The sequence below is a fragment of the Antennarius striatus genome, chromosome 16 (genome assembly GCF_040054535.1).
Source record: "Antennarius striatus isolate MH-2024 chromosome 16, ASM4005453v1, whole genome shotgun sequence".
Classification (NCBI taxonomy): Eukaryota; Metazoa; Chordata; class Actinopteri; order Lophiiformes; family Antennariidae; genus Antennarius; species Antennarius striatus.
The window spans coordinates 14648721-14669330 of record NC_090791.1 but is presented as its reverse complement, the minus strand read 5'-3'; the positions used below and the strand labels follow the sequence as shown (position 1 = coordinate 14669330).

Sequence of the window (20610 nt, the reverse complement as noted above, 5' to 3'; positions counted from 1 at the left end):
AAAAGGATTTCATGTCTGTGACAACTGTCAGTTAGCTGGTCATGGTGAAAGTCTGCACTGAGTCAAGTCAATTGGACGTGTAGGAAAAGCTTGAAGAGCCTCTTGGATGAGAAGTGAAATATCGTCAAGCATTTCTAATTCCACTTGACCTGATTCCACACAGAGATCCAAAGGACTCGGTGTGTGAATGCACCACGTCTGTCTTTTATGAGAGTTGAAATCACAGGACTACATTATTATTGGATAAATAGTTTTTTTGACATTGTTTTGCATATTAGAGGAAGTCTATCAATCATTGATTCGGCTCTGCAGAGGGTTCAAAGCATCGTGGGCAAAGTTCAGCCCTGTTTGTAAGCAAAGTCCACGTATTAAGTTAAAATGTGTCCATGTGTTTGTTTGTTTCTTAGAAGAAACCCTTATTTTGAGACAGAAACACCATGAAATTCTTCAAAATTGTGTGCTACTGCAATCCTCTACAGAATAAAACTTAGAATTCCCCTTTCATTCTAAAATTTTCAGTATGTTGATCTGTGTAATCTTTCATCAACACATCCATGGAAACAGCATAGCCCGCATTTCTCACATAATCACTTCAACTTGGCATTTCACTGCTGATCACACTAAATTCAACCCTCGTTTTCTGTGGATAGGTTGCTCCAGATCCTCTCAATAAACACATCTGTTCTACTCAGTGTAAACATTAAATGACCTTGACAGGAATAGTTTGCATAAGTGAGAACACGTCAGAAGAATGTGGTGTGTAGGGTACAGAACAAACTTCACTCATCCAATAAAATATGTATGAAATAGGAGTATGTATATAGATATTCCATCCATTCATCCATTTTTTTGTAGGAGAAACAATGTTTGGAGGTGGGAGGAAGCCAGAGGATTCAGAGAGAACCCACGCAGACATGGGGAGGACACGCATACTCTACACGGAAAGGAATTGTACCAGGAACCTTCTTGCTGTGAGGTAAGAGCGCTCCCACTGTGCCATCGTGCTGCCCACATCAGTCAATGAAATGGAAAACATAATTAAGAAAAACAATTGCATTTCATGGATTAAATAAAACAATTATAAATAAACATGAACAGTCCTGATAGGGAGTTATTTATATTATACTGTAATTACAAGATGCCTCTCATCCAGCACAAAAAAAAACAACACCCTGCACTGTCTATAAATAATTGATTGTTAAAGAAAAATTTGTTTGATAGTTGCTCCATTATAAAGACTCAGAGGAGATTGATAACTGTGAGGATATCTACCTCTGATATGTATCTGGAAACACAAATGTGTAGCTGGCGACTGACTGACGTAGCTCACCATGAAGACTCTGCTCATGAGAATCTCCTCCAGAGTCCACCACCCACATCTCTACAGCTCACAAACTGACACAATCCTCATTATTTAAGTGCGACACTCCACTTGGATCTTTAGGGTTATGCCTCTTGAGTTCCTTCTTGGCTGCTGGACAAGACATCCATGTCTAGGTTGTCTGGCAACCAAATCTGTGTAAGACAGGCTCGAAGAAGCCTAACCCAATTCAAATGAGTCAAAAAATATACATATATGCATATAAATAATACATTCTTTACAAAACACTATTCATGCATGTGTTATACCTGGTGCTGCTAATAGTCCATTGACTGGTTGCCATAGCAGTCCACAGGTTCCCACGCAGATCCAATCAGAACAGGGCGATGCGTGTCCTCCCAGGTTCACCAGCTCAGTCAAATAGGGTTGCCTCTGCATCTCAAACAGACAGACAGACAGACAGACAGACAAACAAACATATAAAGTGGAAGCTTCCAAATGTAGCCCACAAACTAGTCTGGTAACATCACATCGGATCCATCCCAAACGGAATAATTATCAGAAGTACACTTACAGTTTGTTCCTCCAACAACCAACGATTGTGGGGAATCTCAATAATCCCCATAACCACAAGCCTACACACACACACACACACACACACACACACACACACACACACACACACACACACACACACACACACACACACACACACACACACACACACACACACACACACACACACACCCTACTCCATATGGTGAGGACCCAACTCTTCCTCCCTCTGACGTCACACGGGTACAAGGAGCGTAATTTAGCGGCGCAGCTGGGGCGCGGAGATCCACCAGCGCGACAGAACGTCGGCGTCCACTTTTAAAAATGTCATTTCTGTCTGAACACTTTGATTAAAGCCAGAAACTTGTTTGCAGTCGCTCGACGGACTTTCACTGAGCTGAGCGAAACAGACGAGCATTTATTTGCAAAGTTGGATTACATGAGAGCCACTTGAGAGGAAACCCTGGCTGTCATGTGGCGACCAGAAGATGAGCCGCGCTGAAGCACACATCGGGGAAATAAACGCAATTCCGTGCTGCGAACGGTAAATCATTTACTGTTTATTTCATCTGTTTGAATAATGTTTTCACAGGTGCTTGAAATGAACCGTCACTTATACTAGAAAAATAATTCTGATATAGACCGATCACTAAAAACACAAACAAACAAAAACCAGCCACACAACTTTAGATCACATTTCTCTTCTTGCAGTCGACTTTTCTTTGGTGCGTTTGAGACGCGCAGAAACAACGGTGTTGGTCAGATTGCCTTGTTATTATTTTCTTTATATATTTAAGGACACTTAAATATATGATATCTGGAATCAATTTGTCAGGATTCCAGTAACTGCAGTTCGTGTCACTTATCGCTCCTGTTCAAATGCCGCGTTATCTGAACCATCCTTTATCAGGAATCTGCACTTGTTCTGCTGTCCGCTTTGCTCAACGCGCAAACGTGTGTTCGTTAAGTATTTGTTAATGTGAGCTCCTCACTAAAGCAGCAATGCAGCAGCTTGCATTTTATTAAATTATAAAAGATCCGTTAATGTTGGATGAACAAACCCTTTATCATTAAGTCTCAATAGGATTCAGGAACATATCCTCTCTGCGCGCCTCCTACTTTATTACACAGTAATGCAGTGGCTTGATTAGTGGGAATACATTAATTAGGCTAAACAGAATAAAAAGCAGCAAAAACTTCAAACAGGTGATATTTTATTGATGAGATATGAGATTTGACCTTAAAATAATCAGTTGTTGCGTGTTGTGGTGTATATACATGGTATTCTGTGATAGTGTGTTTATATTGTTGTGAAGTTATCTTAATACTAGCAGAAATGTACACTTCAGACCAAAAATAACACATAATATCACGCCTGCTTCAAGACTGAGGAACAAAATCAACATTTTGAGTAACTAATGAAGTTTTTCTGTCGTAGCTGTTTACTGTTCATGAATATTATGAAAGATATTTGAGACCAAAAACAAAAAACAAAAACTAAAGCCCAAATTGAGAATTCTAATGACTATTTGATTTAAAATATTTGTATTTTTGGACTGACTATGATTTTATTTTATGGTGGACTTTTCAATCTATGGCAGCAACATTTGCTCTACATGCTTCTAATCACCGCCTCCATTGCATTAAACACATTAGCAATTCTCTGTGTACACTTTAACAGTCAATACATACATAAGAAATTAATTATAAGGGGATTTAATTGTGCCAGATCTTGATCCTAATTAGACCCACATGGGTATTCTCAGCTCGAGAACAACATGTGGGCTCTCAGTCTCCTGTGATTTTATTCTACTGTACATATTGTAGTTAATAAATATGTATACAGTTATGTAAACACTTCTCACATAATGGAAATAAAACATTGTGACCACAGGACATCTGTTGCAGTGAAATTGGAGAGTCTTAGTGAAGCACAGGAGCATTACCAGCCTCAGTGCGTGCAGTTGCAGCCCATGAATCTGTGATGAGTGGCTGAATGTTGTCTTTAGTGGTAATTTGCACACATCAGCCAGCAGCAGAGTGTCTTCAATGCATGTAAAATACACATTAATGCAGCTTTTGTGATGCTGGAAATGATGTCCTGCACATGAAGTGCTAACACAATCAACAGGGTTAAGCTTTCCTTGGTTTGTGTGTGCGTGTGCATGCGTGCGTGTGTGCGTGTGTGCGTGTGTGTGTGTGTGCGTGTGTGCGTGTGTGTGTGTGTGTGTGTGTGTGTGTGTGTGTGTGTGTGTGAAAATTCTGCTGGTACCATGGGGGTGGGGGGTGGGGTTATTTGTAGGTTATACATGCATGGTATTTAATCTTCATACACCTGCAGTGCAGTGGACATTCAGTAAGCATGTCTGCCAAATGGCTCATACTGTTATGTAGTCTTACGGGACTGAAACTGAGAGCAGTGGGTGCGTTATGATCTTTTCATCCTCCAGGCTACTTTATGTCATCACATTGAGCTCCAGGTCTGTCACAGATTAACAGTTTCATGGCTGTTTACCAGCTTGGAGTGAATTAATATTGAAATAATGCCTCTATCAAATTTTTTTTTCTCTGTTTGATTTTGCATCTTGAGAATCTGTATCACAGGTTTAGGCTTGTGATGTGAATTATTATGGAATGTGAGTGCTCACAGCATGCAGTCTCAAACTGATGCTAAGCTTTTCTGTAACTGTTGGTTTTTATCTCATTTTAAATCACCGCTCAGATTTAATGCTGCTTCATGGATTTTTACTTTGCAGGGATTATGAGTTGTGTGCTGCAGTTGTCTCACAAGTTGTCTCATAAGCGTTACGATTGACTTCGATATGTCTTTGCATGATAACAAAAAAAGAAACAGCCAGTCATGATGGTTTAGTAATTCAAATTTCTTATATTCAGTCCTCGAGACAGATATTTCACCTGAAAGTAGTGATTTGTGACGGGGCACTGATGGCCGTGTTTTTTAGTAGAAGTCCAAAGAAAATATATTTTGCTGCATCACAAAGTGTGACAAAAAAACAAGACAAAATGTTGTGTTGCTGAGGGGGCCTCAATCTTAGGTGACACTTTGCAAGAACGAGCAAAAGAAAAAGCATTTATTTATGTTTCCTTTCACCCGTCTCTTGACTTGAAAAACCGCAACATTTCACACGTCAAAAGTAAAGCTAGACAGCACTCAGAGCCACTGCAGCTCAGTTACTCCATTATGTCATCTCACCCAAAAAAAGGTTCCTTCACAGACGGATCCACGTAAAGACTCAACCATTAAAACACAAATTAATAATTTTGCAAACATTAATTTAAGATCAATAAAGATAGAAAAGTCATGCAGAGAAAATATCCTCCTCTAACCAAATAAAAATTCAATCAGTCCCTGATAGAAGACAAAGGTGGGGAAGTTTTCATTCCACTGAGACTACTCGCTGATGGTAAAAAAGCATCATCATTTTACATTATCCTGATTTATTTTTATCATGGATCACCCACTTTATGCCATTGAGATGATGCCTTGTGTTCCTCCACACAGCAAGGATGCAGGCAGGACATCTGCATGGAAGCAATACAAATAAATGTGGAAGAGATTGTGACACAAATTAGGGTATTTCAAAACTGGAGAAAATGAGGGGCTCTTATCAAAACAAGGGGGTATCTCACATGGACGTGGCCTGGCGCACACCAGACCGTTCTATTTTCCGATATCAGTCCAATTTTCCCATCAGACTAAACCATGAGTCACTTTTATCACTGACTTCGGAATCGATTCAAGAATTGTGGAGAGACTGGATGATAGTGCGATAAAGTCATTATATATTACTACTTCTTATTGTTTTTTTATGCTTCATTGAAAATTTGTGCGAAAATTCTAAATGAAGAGATTAAACTAATTAGTAAGAAAACAGTTTCTTGAGTTTATACTGTAATTACCTCTAAGATTTTTTTTTTTTTAATTGTTTGATTTGTCAGCAGGGTACACAAAAACTTCTGAACGGATTTCCATGAAATTCAGCAGGAGGGTGGGGTCTTCAGCCAAAATAGACCCCATTAAATTTCAGTGCAGACAATAAACAGATATATGCTCCAGAACGTTTTTCACCTATTATTTAATATTGAGCGATGTCTTTTAATGTCTGAGGGAATGATGCTTGGATTTTAAATTCAGGCATATCTAAAGGGTTGGGATCCATGAATAACTTGAGACTTGAATATGTTTTCATGGGGCATAGTCCTTTCCCTGCTACTTTCAAGATTTCAGACAAGCCTTGATTGAATTAAAAGGGACTGTTGGGCCGTTTTGGGGAAAAACTGAGTGCCATTTAACTTGAGATGTAGTGGAAAAACAAGTCGTTTTTGTATATTTTATTGAGGGTATTTAGTTAACAGTTTTAAATAAGATAAGAAAATGCAAATCACTTCTATTGAAGTTGCTAAAACAGACGTCACAGAGCTGTCTGTTGTGACTTTTGATGTATTTTTATTACTTGTTGATTTCTTGAATGTAAAATTGGTGGAGAGGATAGATGACAAAAGTATAGAGATGAATTGATTCTCCAAACCCCAGAGCACAATACATCTTCACAGATAATGGCAACTGTTAGATACAGCATTTTACAAAAGTGTCTCTGAATTTTTTCATGATAAAGTTAAAGGAGGGATTGAACAGAGGGCACATTGCCTAGTGACACTTCACAACCACACTCCATGTTGCTGTAGCACAGCACATAATTGATACATTGCAAAAGTGAGGTCAGAAAAAAGAGAATGAAAGATAGAATAATGCCACTGGAGAAGAAAAGAGATATAAAGACTGATTGTGGTGGGGGACGGAAGACTGCCTTCACATATCTCTATTTTAGCTTCCTGAGAATGAGCCGTCTAATAGGATGAGCATGTGGGAAATAGAGTGATAGTTCAGTAGAGAGAAACAGCGGTTTCCTTATTTCGCACTGTTTTCTCCTTTGATAAAGGATCAGAAGAGAAAAGAGATAGACAGAAACTCTAATTGATTGATTGATAATCCAGTGGTGGAAGGCAGCCTGTGGAGGTATGAACAGGTGTGAAGAGCAGCCAAGGTGTCAACCCCCATAAATGGACAAAGGATGTCCTTTGAGGTGCTATAGGATGTGATTCAAACTCGGATGCATGCAGGAAGGCTAAGAATAGCTTCCGCTACAAAGAGCTGTCACTTTGGATTGTTAGGGTCATCTTGATAATGCTGCCAGGCCCTGCTTAGCCATGTGGGGCGTTCAGCTCATAGCACCTTGTCCATTCACTCACGCATGTGTCCACTGACTCACAGGTGCACAAGAAAAGACAAAAAAGCCCCACGCGATGAAGAAAAATTTAAGCCAAGTGGTGGAATGTTTTGGTGAGAGAGCACATACCTACACCACCACCATGTTCAAAACCAAAACAGGCAAGAATATCTTTTCATGGAAAATACCTTCAGGATTTTAGTTGGTAATTAGACCCTTTGAAAAAGAATGGACCCTAAATATATATTTTTTATTGATATAACAATTCCATTCAGCCATTTAAGAAGATGGATGATGTGCACAATTAAGGAAAATCATCATCTGTTGTGTGTTTTTGCAAATATACAGTAACACACATGGCCCCCTCCAAATACATATTTTAATCTCCCATATCTACATTCTGATCTAGACATGCCTGAGTAGTTTGAATTTAACTGGTCCATTATAATTCATGACATTGGGCAGAATTTTAAAGAAGATGCTGCTGCAGGAGGATGAGGACTTTAACTTGGGCCCCGTCCACACGATGACGGATTTTTAAAAAAAAGCAACTTTTTAAAAATGCATCGAAAACGATTCCCGTCCACACCACAGCATTTTCAAAAAAATCTCCGTCCACACGTAAACGCAGCAGTGCGTTTTCGAAGATGGCTATAAGCATGCCAAACCATGTGGTGGCAGTATTGAGTCAAATTTTATCCAATAGGAATCCTCCGTGTTTTGTTGTCACAACACACACAAATATGACGTCACAGAGGTTTTCGTCGCAGGCAAGGCGTCAGCGTTTTTTAAATGTTGCGGATACACCGTCCACACGACAATTTAGACCCAGCGTTTTTTTTAAAATCCATCTCTGCCAGCGTTTTCGAAAATTTGCGTTTTTGTTCCGGATATCTGCGTTGTCGTGTGGACGGAAGGCGTAAACGCAACAAGAAAGTTGCGTTTTAAAAAAATCCGTCATCGTGTGGACAGGGCCTCAGAGTGGACCATGTTCTCCACCACCATTGTCGAAGTGGCTTCTTGGAGCTGTGGTCACAAGGTCACCGGTGCCTGTTGATGATGGTGGCCCATGGTGACCCCAGAACCCGGTGATGGACACCGGAAGTAGGGGATACTGTCAAACTGAAGGAGTCTCATTGAGTCTAGCTCGGGAGACTCAGGAGGAAACTGACAGGTCCAAGCAGGCCAGGCGTCCCACAGCCCAAGTGGTACAGATACAAAACTCAGGTCTGGGAGGAGTTTGCTGAGACCATGGAGGAAGACTATCAGTCAGCCTCGAAGAAATTTTGGCCATCCATCCGGCCCCTCAGGAGGGGAATGTTGCACCACCAACACAGTTTATACTGATGATGGGGACTTGCTGACCTTGACTGAGAATATTGCCAGGTGGTGGAATGAATATTTTGAGGATCTCCTCAATCCCACTACAATGTCTTTCATGAAGGAAGCAGAGGCAGAGGTATCAGAGGTGGACCCGCCCATCGCCTGAGCTAAAGTCACTGAGGTGGTTGCCAAACTCCTTGAGTTGGGCACCAGGGGTGGATGAGATTCATCCTGAGTACCTAAAGTATCTAGTTGTGCAGGGAGTGTCTTGGCTGACTTGTCTCTGTAACATTGCATGGCAATTGGGGGCCGTACCTCTGCATTGGCAAACTGGGGTGGTGGTCCCCCCTTTTCAAGAAAGAGAACTGGAGGGTGTGCTGCAACTATAGGGGGATCACACTCCTCAGCCTCCCATGGAAAGTGTATTCCAGGGCACTGTAGAGGAGGATTCATAAATATATAAATAAAACTTGATTGATTGATAGGATTTGACCGATAGTTGAACCTGGGATTCAGGAGGAACAGTGCTGTTTTCATTGTGGTCGTGGAACACTGGACCAGCTCTATACTCTCCATCGAGTGCTCGAGGTTTCGTGGGTTTTTTTCCCCAAACAGTCCACATGTGTTTTGTGTATCTGGAGAAGGCGGTCGACTGCGTCCCTCGTGGTATCTTGTCGGGGGTGCTCTGGGAGTATGGGGTTCGGGGCACTTTGCTAAGGGCTTCCCTATCCTTGTATGACTGAAGTCGGAGCTTGGTTTGCATTGCAGCAAGTCAGACCTGTTCCAGGTGCATGTTGGACTTCGGAAGGGCTGCTCTCTATCACCTGTTTGCCTTCAATCACCTCTATCACCTGTTTTGTTCATAATCTTTATGGACAGAATTTCTGGGGGCTGGAGGGGATCTGTCGTCGTGAGAAGGAGCTGAGTCAAAAGACAATTTACTGGTCAATCTACAGTACTGTATATTCCTACTCTCACCTATGATTATGAGCTTTGTGACCAAAAGGACAAGATCCCGGATACAAGCGGTTGAAATGAGTTTCCTCTGTAGAGTGTCTAGGTGCACTCTCAGAGTTAGGGTGAGGAACTCAGTCACCAGGGAGGAGCTCAGAGTAGACCAGCTGCTTCTCCAGATTGAACAGAGCCAGCTGCAGTGGCTCGGGCATCTGTTCCAGATGTCTCCCGGACGCCTCCCTGGGGAGATGTTCCAGGCATGTCCCACTGGGAGGAGAACTCGGGGAAGACCTAGGACACAGCATAGGGACTTTGTCTCTCGGCTGGCCTAGGAACGCGTTGGGATCCCCACAGAGGAGCTGGAGGAGGTGTCTGGAGAGAAGGAAGTATGGGCATCCCTGCTGAGACTGTTGCCTCTGGGACCCGGTTCCGGATAAGAGGTTGAAGTTGGATGGATGCATGGATGGATGGATGGATGGATGGATGGATGGATGGCTGTAATATTGGAGACAATCGTGAATCTCAACCACTTACCTGTATTCATAGTAGAAACTGAAGCAGCTCCTCACTGACCCAGGGTCCACCTCAAAACTGAAAGTCGGATGTTTAAAAATATCTTTCATTTTTATTGTCAGGTTTATTTAAGTATGTACCAGTGTGCTGGATTGTCACCATATGATTCGAGCCATTGACAAACTGGTAATTAGACATAAAAATAAGACAGAATTAAGACAAAAATTATGACAAAAATAAATCATGATCTCACAGAGATGGAAGTCCAATAACTAAAAATAAAACAAGGACCATTTGTGGATTTAATGCCTGATGGAGAGATATTTTTGCAGACAAACAGCCGCACACGCTATATAAAATAGGAACACACTTTCTTAGGCTCAGAACCAATCCCTTCCTGTTAGCAGCAGGAAACAAATACTGCTTATTGAATAGACATCGACTTCCATGCTGCTCCGAGCCACGGTTTGATGGGTCGTTTCGCTATCCAACTTTCAGACACGTGCCAAGTTAAACCGATAAGTGGGGAGTTTATTAAATCATCCCAAGTACACCTAACAGTATACCAGTTCCAGAACAACTTTCACTTCCTTTAATGAAACCTCTTTACCTGAACAGGAAAATCACATTTCACAGTGAACAGATAGCTCTCTATAAATTAATAAATTGGAGGGATCAGGCAACCGAATGTTTTTAATGAGAAGCGTCTCACATACGTGAAAACATGCTGGCATCTTCTTTTATTTTGCTTAATAATTTTCTTCACAAAAGCCCGTTTGTGAGCAAAACGATTTCTCGTTTCATTACTGATTTATCAGCTCTCTTCTGTTCTGTGTTCTGATGTGTCTCGTCAGTCTCTCAATAGCGTCTTTTGCCTTTCCGTCATGAAACTTACTCAGTACCAGGAGCAGAGTCTGATAGCAACCACAACACATTTGGGCCCAAGTGGCTGTTGCCCCTGTGACAAGTCCAGACAAGACTTTTCTGTGCAGAACAATAAGATTGATAAATCTGACATGACAAAAATGTGGTGCATGGTGGACGGGCTTCAGTGTTTGCGCAGCGGTCATCTAAAGGAATCGACGCTTGAGCCTCAGCTTTTGCCATAAATAATCGTCGGAAAGCGTTTTGAAACTGGTGTTTAAATATTTGTATTTCAGTGAGAACTTCTCCCCTTGCAGTCGGGGAGCTTTTTGTCAGTTCTTTCTACATTCACACACGGCCGAAAATAATCTGTTAATACTAAATGAAACAAAACCACAGATTTCCTCTGCCAGCAAGAGCAGGATGAGGCCACGTGATTTGTTTATGCTGTTCTTATAATCGTTCCATGAATTGTCAATGGATTTTTTTAGGGTTAGGGTCAGGGTCAGGGTTAGGGTTGCAGATTCTAGATCAATTTTTCTCTTTTTTCATCATGAAATGAGAGTTTTATTTTATGTACCAACATTTTGTGATATGAATAAATAACATTGTGCCAATAAATACAACAGTCCCCAGAAACGAACAACCGCAAACTCATGCAGACAGTCTCTAAAATTTTCCAGATACATTTATATGTACTGTATATGTACTGGATCCCAGTACTTCACAGCACTGATATTAATACAGTACGTAGCTGAGATAAATTCAGATTCATTCAAATTGTTTTGTACCTGTGAAACTTTGATCTACTTTAATGGAAAATCTGATGCTTGTTGTTGACAACTCATGAATTCCTGAAGATAGGAAGTGCTAGGAGCTGGTTTCCAGCATCAGGACTCAGATGGAATTCCTTCATTTGATGTTAAACAGATTAAACTAAAGCTGCATCATCATGACAAATTTACAAAGATTGCATTTCCACTCTGTGGCCCCGGCTCCTCGATTCGGCTTGTCTCAACTTCTTATTGCTAATAGTAAATTAAAAAGAGGTGTTTCGAGTTTACTGTAATTTTGTTTAGTGTGGTGGAATCCTGAATATATAGCTTGCAGCTCTGGGTGTAATGATGACTAATAAAAAAACCATGGTGGACGTGCACTTTCACAGGTCTTTCTAGTTTGTGGTGCCACAGACAACATTGTGCTGCCAGGAGGCTTCACCAACAGGGACGCAGAAATATTCTGGAAAGCTGTTGCAGATGTAGAAAACGTTTTGGAATAGTTGTTGCTCCTCAGCCTGGAGCCTGGAACCAGGCATTATCAAGGTGGAGTTTAAAGATGAAACAATGATTCTCTGCCAGTTGCGTCCCTCTTCACCATCGCTCTAGTCTGCCAAATGCCTCCATGTCTGATTTGGTCTCAATGAAGCCTTGAAGCGCTTTTGAAAACATCTGTGGAAATATTCAAACTTCTTGGTGTTTCTTCCGTGACAGTGTCCGACTGATATTTGTATGCTCGGTGATGTGTCAGGTGTCAGTTTCTTGTTGCTACTGACTGGAAGTAATGTAGCCTACGTTATTAACATCTGCTATTACATCATATTTTTAATGTATTATAGTCAGGAAAATCTATATACATGTTCTTACCCAAAACAAATAGACAACTTTTATTAATGTTTAAAGAAACTTAAATGAAACCAGAAATTTAATATTTGTTAATACTCTTGTCCATAAATAACAGGGTGTGGTCCCATCAGCCATAGATTTTCTAAAAAAACTGGACAGAATTCAATGCCTGCTTCGTAATGCTTCAAGAGTATGCATAATTTCTGTAATCACTTTCATTTATTTCTACATTTTTAGGGATATTTGAGCTTAATATCATGTCAGTTTGTTCATATTAATTTTTAATAGAAATTATAGTTAATTTACATCATCACAAATCAATTTTTTTCTCATGAAGAAATGTCAATCTGTGACCTTTTTACACACATTTTCTAATTTATTATTGCTATCTTTATAACATGTGTAAAACAGTCAAGGGCAAGTTGTGCATCATATTTTGAAGCCTTGGTTCACTGACTAAACTGGTGGCTGCTTGACCTGCAGCTATTTTATGACCTATTATTAGCTCGCACCTACGCAGACATTAGACCTATTGAATTACTGGACTGACATTGTCAGACTGAATGAAATCATCACTCCCTCAGATTTATTTTCATATCAATAGGGGGTACATTCAAGATTTGACACACAACTCCCTTTTTTAATATTGCAGAACTCACTAAACTGAAAAAGGGTGAAAATTACTGTAAGCATTAGATGTGGTGCTCCAAATTCTGTGATGCTTAATTTCACAGAAAATGTTAGTTCAGGTAAAAGGAAACATTTTCTGTCCAGTGTGTTGTGACCTCAAGCCAGACAGCACTGCCTGATTAAAAACAGCATTTTTTTCTTTGCAGACAGTGCACACTTTTTTAAAAAAAATTCTCCAAATGAAAATCCAAACCATATTTTCAAGTCCCATATATTAAGTTGATGACACTGACAGAGCTCAACATGTGGACCAATAGAAATAATTTTGCGCTCCTTTCCGTGTCTTAATGTAAATTCTTATGATGTCTGGTAAATGGCAGACAATCATCTTTAAGTCCATTAAATTCAAACACATGTTTTGTGGACGATAGAGATGTGTGGATTCATTCTCACAGGTCATCATTAGAATAATTCTTGCTGTATGCCGTTGGCGCTTTGAAAGCAGTGGGTTGTAATGCTAGGATCATATCACTTGGCTCTAAGATGAATCACACAGTTGGGCTCAGTGTGGCTTATATGATTAATTACTAATGACCAACCTACTGCTGTGCTGAGTGGAATGTATGCATGTTCATGTTCAGGGGTCAATGCTGGTCACATTGGGCATGAACTTGGAGAATTTGAAAGGTGGTAGTTGTGTTCATATCTGGCTCACTCAGATGGGGAGTTAAGCCGGTGTCCTGCGGGAAGTAAATTCCCCTTCGGTGCACACGGAGACATTTTCTCGCGAAAAAAAAAAAAAAAAAATTACAGTGGGAGAATCAATACAAGCTGAGGTGAAGCAAAGCATTTGAAAAGATAAAAGAACACAACAAGGATTTACTTTTCTCTCAACTGCTGTGTAAACCCTGGAGGACGTAACAGGATTGAGTCATTTTGTGTTTATTCAGAACCACGTCGGTGAGGCACTAAAAATACCACACCTCCCTTACAGCTAGTATGGGTCATGGGTCAAGTGTAGCCCTTTTTGCACCCCAGCATAGGCCTTATTATCACACTACAGAGCACAAACAACAGCCGCTTTATCCAAACACTGCTCAACTGGAAACTGTCACAGCCTTTGTGTTTGGGACGTGTGCTGTCCAGTTGAAGGCTGGGCAAGTGATGTGTAAATTCTGGAACACTGCTCATTTTAGAGTGGAATCATTTTATAAAACTGAACAGTGAGTCTCACTCAAATGTAATTTTGTCCAAATTTAATTATTTAACAAGTACATTAAATGTTAATTGTTTTCAATGCCTGATAGATGAGGGTTTTTATTTCAGATTATAATGACTTTAAATGAAAAATACCCACAGGCTGAATGTTAACAGTGATCATGTCCCCAGGCATCAATATGTTGTCGTGTTTCCATCTGGACGGATGGAAAGAAACAAAAAATGACTGTACTTCACTGCAAATGAGGTCCTCATATGAAAAACACATCTCATAAAATGTTTCCTGCAACAGAAGTTGAAGAGTAAGATCAGAAAATCTATTAATTCATTCACCCACCCAATGAATAAAAAAGAAAACAGGCTGTATATGAGGATTTTTTTTTTGTACTGTTACACAAAAAAATTATCTTCGAATAAATTAAAAAAGAAGATTTTGAAATGGGTTCTAATCCCACTTTACTGATTATTACTGATCCACAGAATGTGAAACATCTGAAAGGAAATTTACTCTAATAAACTGGCAGTAGCTTTGTCTGCTACTTATGATTTATAGCAATGTTCTTTAATGACAATTAAAGAATATTGCGGCAACATTTCTATTAAAAAGGTAAAAGGACTGTAATTCTATAATATCTAGCATATCAGCCAACAACATCCACAAAGACCCAGAGGCTGACACCTCTGTGTCTTTGTGCCCCATTCAATGCTTCTGATTCGATAAAATAAAATGACTGTGGCGACTGGCCTGTGGCCGATTAAAAGACATTTCAACTAATTTTTGATGCGCTTAATATGATCTTATCATTTAGCTGTCACAGTTGTGTGTGATAGAACAAGCTCTATTGACCTCTATAGGTGAGACAGAGGTCACAATGCTGTAAATTTTTAACCCTGTCCAAACAAGCAGAAGGCATACATACACCCTCCTCGAGATAATAACAAGTCAGGCGAACGTTTTCTATAAACTGTCTTGACTTTTGACATTAAATTTTTTTCTGTGTCACCTTGTCATTCCATTATTAATGAACTGATGTATAACTCTCCAGATCAAACAGGTTATACTGTCTGTGGTATTTTATTACTCCATAGTTTGTGATGGCTCTGTTGCTCTTGTTCCAGTCCTTATAGCAATAAAGTAAAGTTGTTGGAGCTCAGGATTGCCGTTAGCTTTTTTGTTGCTACCATATGGAGTCGGTGCTGAAGAGACAAGATGATGAGGAGCACAGACAATCCAGGATTCTGGTGAAACGGTTCTAACTCTCTTAGATTACATTAATTAAATGTGTCATAACAATAAATCAACTGTAGCCCACAATAGTGACCTTTGTTGGGTCTAATGGTCCATGGCTTTATAAAAGTAAGGACTAGATTCAGTCAAGAAGATGAAAACAGAATCAACTGGACTTGCTTTAGGTTGGTTGAAGATGTTTCTCCTCTCTTCTGAGAGGCTTCTTCAGTTCTGACTGACTGGTAGAGTCCAGACACTTAAACTCCTGTTGGTCCAGAAAAACAACAAACAACCAAACCCACCAAGAAAAGTAGTCTTATTAGGAGTCATTACCATTCATAAGGGAGTCATCTTCCTGCCCACCTTCATGTGAGCTCTTGTTGTGAGATGCACCCAGGTGTGAATGTTCATTGTGGTTTCTAGGGATGGAGGTCAATACTGATGGATGGTGTCTTAATCCTGCTCCTCTTTACTGAGATAGTTTCTAGTTGGACAAAAGTAGCTTCTTTAACTCTTCTTTCAAGTCGTCTGTCTGCCTTGATTAAACCTGAATATCACTGTCCTCAAAGGAGGAACCTGCGTCTTCTTTTTTTTTTTAATAATATGATGATCCCCGTCGGGAAATTATTCTTCCACTCTTATATATCACACACACACACACACACACACACACACACACACACACACACACACACACACACACACACACACACACACACACACACACACACACACACACACACACACACACACACACACACACAAACACACACGCACACACACATATATATATAAATAATGTATATACAGTATACTGTATATATGATATATATACAGTATATATATAATGTATATACAGTATACTGTATATATGATATATATACAGTGTGTGTGTGTGTGTGTATATATATATATATATATATATATATATATATATATATATATATATATATATATATATATATATATATATATATATATATATATACAGGCCTTAGGACACACACACACACAATGGGTTTGTAAACATGCTAATCGGGAGAGGATGTATAAACTGGTAGCAGGAGAGGTGCTGGTTGACACTCCATACTTTTGGTCCACACTGGTCTTAAACCAGCGACACTCTGGTCCCAAGTCTAGACCTAATGGACTGAGCTACCCCCCCCCCCCCAGGTACAGGTGGACTACTGCACCAGTGCACTGTACAGCAGACACTACATAGCTGTGTTTGTGCTGTGGTGGACGTGTGATGAAAAACATCACATCCTGTTGCATCACTAAAAAGTCTGCTGATGTCATGTGTTTTTGTGAGGGATGGCTGGACGGGACGCGAGCCTTCAAATAATATGTACACAGCAGGAGACATTGACCTCCACCCATGTCTAGCACACATTCCTCCCAGCGGACCTCCACAAGAACACGCAGGTTAGTGACTGAACCCTCTGTACTAAAACATCTGTGACAAACATGAAAAATACTTACAGTGCTTTAAAAGAAACCTTTCACCAGAAGTACAGATGTCATGTATATTGATGTCATCATATTAGCAATTATAAGGTGTGACGCAACTCTTACTCATCAGAGGGATCACGTTTATTTCTTTTGGCATTTTTTCATGTTGATGTAACCTTTCAGTTTTTGTAGGAGAACATCATCAGTTTATTCTGGAAAAACACGTAGTGTACTTCATATGACGTATTACTGAACCTTGTCAGGAGTCATAAATGTTTCTAGCTGCCACATTTGAAGGCATATTGAAAATCTGCCCATTGTAGAAGGCCCTATAAACAATATCCCTGTGTGATTTACATAAGGGGATAGTGGTGCACAATCTCTGCTGAAAGGCATGTGTTGCATTTAAAGAGATATGAATGATAAGGAAAAAAAAAAAGAAAAAGCATCAGAGAAGCTGAAACCCTGGGTTTGCATAATGTGTTTAATGTGAATTAAGTTTAGATTTTTAGCTTCATAAAATATTTTTGGATGCAGCCTCCACTGATCCAAAGTTGTAAAAGGTGTGGAGAAAGGTTATAAGAAACTTTCGTAGTCAAATACTGGAATATAGGTGACATTAACAGCAAAGAAATATGAGGGGAAAAAACCCCTTTTTGGACTACATTTGAATGGAAATCAGTGTGATTTACTGGGCGTATGATATAAAGAGCACACACTGGGTAGTTGCCAATTTATTGTAGTCCCCTTGAGCATGTTTGAAAAAAAAAATCTGCAGGGATAAAAATTGAAAGACTTAATGGAAGGTCACATATTGTGCACGTGCACATGGTGGAACAGTTACAACAATTTTTATGAAATGAAAAATTATTGTTAGATGATCAAGTATATCTGTGGCTTCCTCCTTCTGCAGACATTCACACTGATCAGCTCTGGTCTGTCTTCCTGGAGAGTTACCATGAGCTATGCTTTCCTCTCTGTGTTGTCATAAACTTACATCAAATATTCATCACACACCAGCACACTGGGGGATCATTCATGCCCTTCACAGACATGTTTCTCCATAATCTCAAGGCAGCGTCACTCTGCATCCATCTCACAGCTCTTTCTCAGACTTATGCCATTAACACAACAGATTTTATGTGCTAATATTGAGTGCATGTGGATTATACTCGATCACCACTGTGTGTTTTCCCCACAGGAGCTGTACATAAGATAAATCCATCTACTCTATCGTTTCTGTCAGGATTTTCATAGGTAAACCATTTGTTGCTAATCTAATTGGTTGTCTTTTCTTCAATTGGATATTTCAGGTTGTGTAAATTGAGGATAACTGTGAGTGGATTGAAAAGGGATGTTGCTTGTGTAATTAATTATATGCAGAGGAATAAGTAAGTGAATGTATGTGTGTGCGTGTGTGTGTGTGTGTGTGTGTGTGTGTGTGTGTGTATGGCTTATTACTGCCTAATAAGCGTCTGTTTGCTTATGATATTCAGCTGTTTTGTTGGGGGTGGGCACAACTGCAGCTGTATCTCACTACACTGACTTGCACACAGTTATACTCATATCCAAGGACTCTTTTAAATTATTTTTACTAGCTTTTCAAAAATGTCTCAAAATATTCTAAAAGAGATCAGTTCAAACTGTATTTCACGTCCTTCACACACACAATAGCTTTGCCTGCTGCCCTACCAAGGAGTCATTATTATTCTCTGCCATAAACAAATGAGGAGGAGAATAGAGCAATGGGTGCCCTTCATCCTGTCTGTCAGTTATGTTTCATTTCTAGTACATTTCAACTCAAAGGTTGTGTCATATTTTTTTTCCACAAAACTCCCTCCACACTACAACCGAATTCTGAAGTGTTCTCTTTGGTATTTGGAAACTTTTAATCTGTTTATTTATTTTTTTTGTTTCCATGGTTGCAAGTTGAATTCAGGCTGATGGTGAGAGGGATTTGTCTCAGATGAGAATTTTACACATCTCTTTTGTAGTAAGGACTTTTGGGAATTAAAAAAAAAGAGTTTTTGTTTGTTTATTTTTTTGATGAGCAAGTGGCAAAATGGGAGCGGCACGGTAGACGTGGGCAGCGCTGTCGAGTCCCACTTTGTGCGGAGTATGTTCTCCCCGTGTCTGTGTGGGCTCTCTTCGGGGATCTCCGGCTTCCTCCCACCACCAAAAACATGCAGCTTAGGTGAATTGATGATTCCGAATTGTCTGTAGGCGTGACTATGTGCGTGCATTGTTGTCCGTTTAACTGTGGCTCCGCAGTGCACTGGTGTCGTGCCTGGAGTGTACCCTGCACCATGTAAGCAGGGGCTCCAGCAACCCGCGACCCGCGACAGCGGACAGAGAGGATATTTGACAATGAATGAATGAATGTTGTGGTTGTGAAACACTTCGATGTGATCGATGTGTCATTATATCATACCCAATTCGTTGGTGTGTCATCAGATTTGTTAGTGTGGAAAATAATCTGGATGCAGGGAGCTTTGTCAACAAACATCTGCCAATGCTTGTTCTGAATCTGTGTGTGTAATGAAATTTGTATGGGATATGAAAAGAATATTAAAACTTTATTGAGATATGTAAATGTGTAGACAAATCTGTTGAGACCCGAAAGTGCATGCATCAGTATTCATGGTTGAAAAGAGTTCTAAATACAAGCAAGTCACCTCTTCAGTATGACTGTTGCCTTCACTCCACTACTGTCATGACAGAGACCTGCTAATGTGGCGATGTGTCTTTATAAAGACTGTATGTGTCCCTCAGGGGTTGTACAGCCTGCGTACTATTACTTAGGAGACAGGATTTGTGTGAATGAAATGCACTGAAAGGTTATTCCACCACTTGATTGTCTTTATACATTCAGTTTTATCTTCCATGCCTTCTCGTGGCTGACCACACACGGAATCACCTTTTCCATCCTCTTCTAGTTCCCTCCAGGCAGTCATCAGGGCCGACGTCCAAGCAAATTTAGTGTGTGTACCTCATAAAAAAAACTTTTACTGCGTTGCTAAACTTTAGCCCAACTTATACAAGAGAGATCGAACAGAATCAAGACAAACTAAAATTACAAAAAAGAACATTAGTAACACAACAGTACATGGGGAGGCAGCGACTTCAGGTGCCGCCCCAATTGAGCACCTTGCTCAAGGGCACTCGGCAGTGGCTGGGAGGCGAGCTGACACCTCCCACACTCAGCTCACACACTCTGATGATGTCTGGCGGGAACGGGATTCGATGTCTGGTCAGAAGATTTCCGCTTTACCGCTGAGCCACTGCCGCCCCAGTGTTTACCAACGCCAGTATTTACAATAGCATTCTGTAAACTTAACCATGAGCAGCAGAGCACTATGGGAAGTAGAAAGAAAAGTGTGGGAACTAAGATTTACTGATACTTTAGTGCATATTCAGTCTTTTATCACTGAAGACCAGAGCTGCTCTGATACTACTGTGATAAGGCTGCCTCCCTTCAAAAAGAGAACTTGCAATTTTGATCATGTCCCACATATAGTAATCCCCTTGTCTGTCCGCCCATCCTTTTGTCCGTATGCATGTAAAATAGTCTCATTAACTGGAGGATAGAATTCAATGAAATTTCTCACATCATTTGTTAGAATCATAAAAGTGTGAATCTTATATTTGGTATTGTGAATTCTCTAATTTTATTTTATTTTT

General features: G+C 40.1%; 1 protein-coding gene and 1 long non-coding RNA gene across 5 annotated transcripts in view; one reads left to right on the top strand and one right to left on the bottom strand.

Moving 5' to 3' along the window:
• Positions 1 to 1145: 1145 nt before the first annotated feature.
• Positions 1146 to 1960, bottom strand: LOC137610351 (uncharacterized). Its single transcript, XR_011038468.1, has 3 exons — positions 1896 to 1960; positions 1630 to 1753; positions 1146 to 1540 (listed from the first exon to the last, which is right to left on the bottom strand). It is a non-coding gene; the product is annotated as an uncharacterized lncRNA (long non-coding RNA).
• Positions 1961 to 2118: 158 nt separating this feature from the next.
• The window catches only part of gcgra (glucagon receptor a), a 48005-nt gene continuing 29513 nt past the window's right edge, over positions 2119 to 20610 (top strand). For 3 of the 4 annotated variants that reach the window (XM_068337339.1, XM_068337337.1, XM_068337336.1), the window contains exon 1: positions 2119 to 2420. The gene's annotated coding sequence lies outside the window, so the exon portion shown is untranslated. Of the gene's footprint in view, positions 2421 to 16797; positions 16903 to 20610 lie in introns of those variants that run through there. The other variant, XM_068337338.1, reaches the window with a different exon arrangement.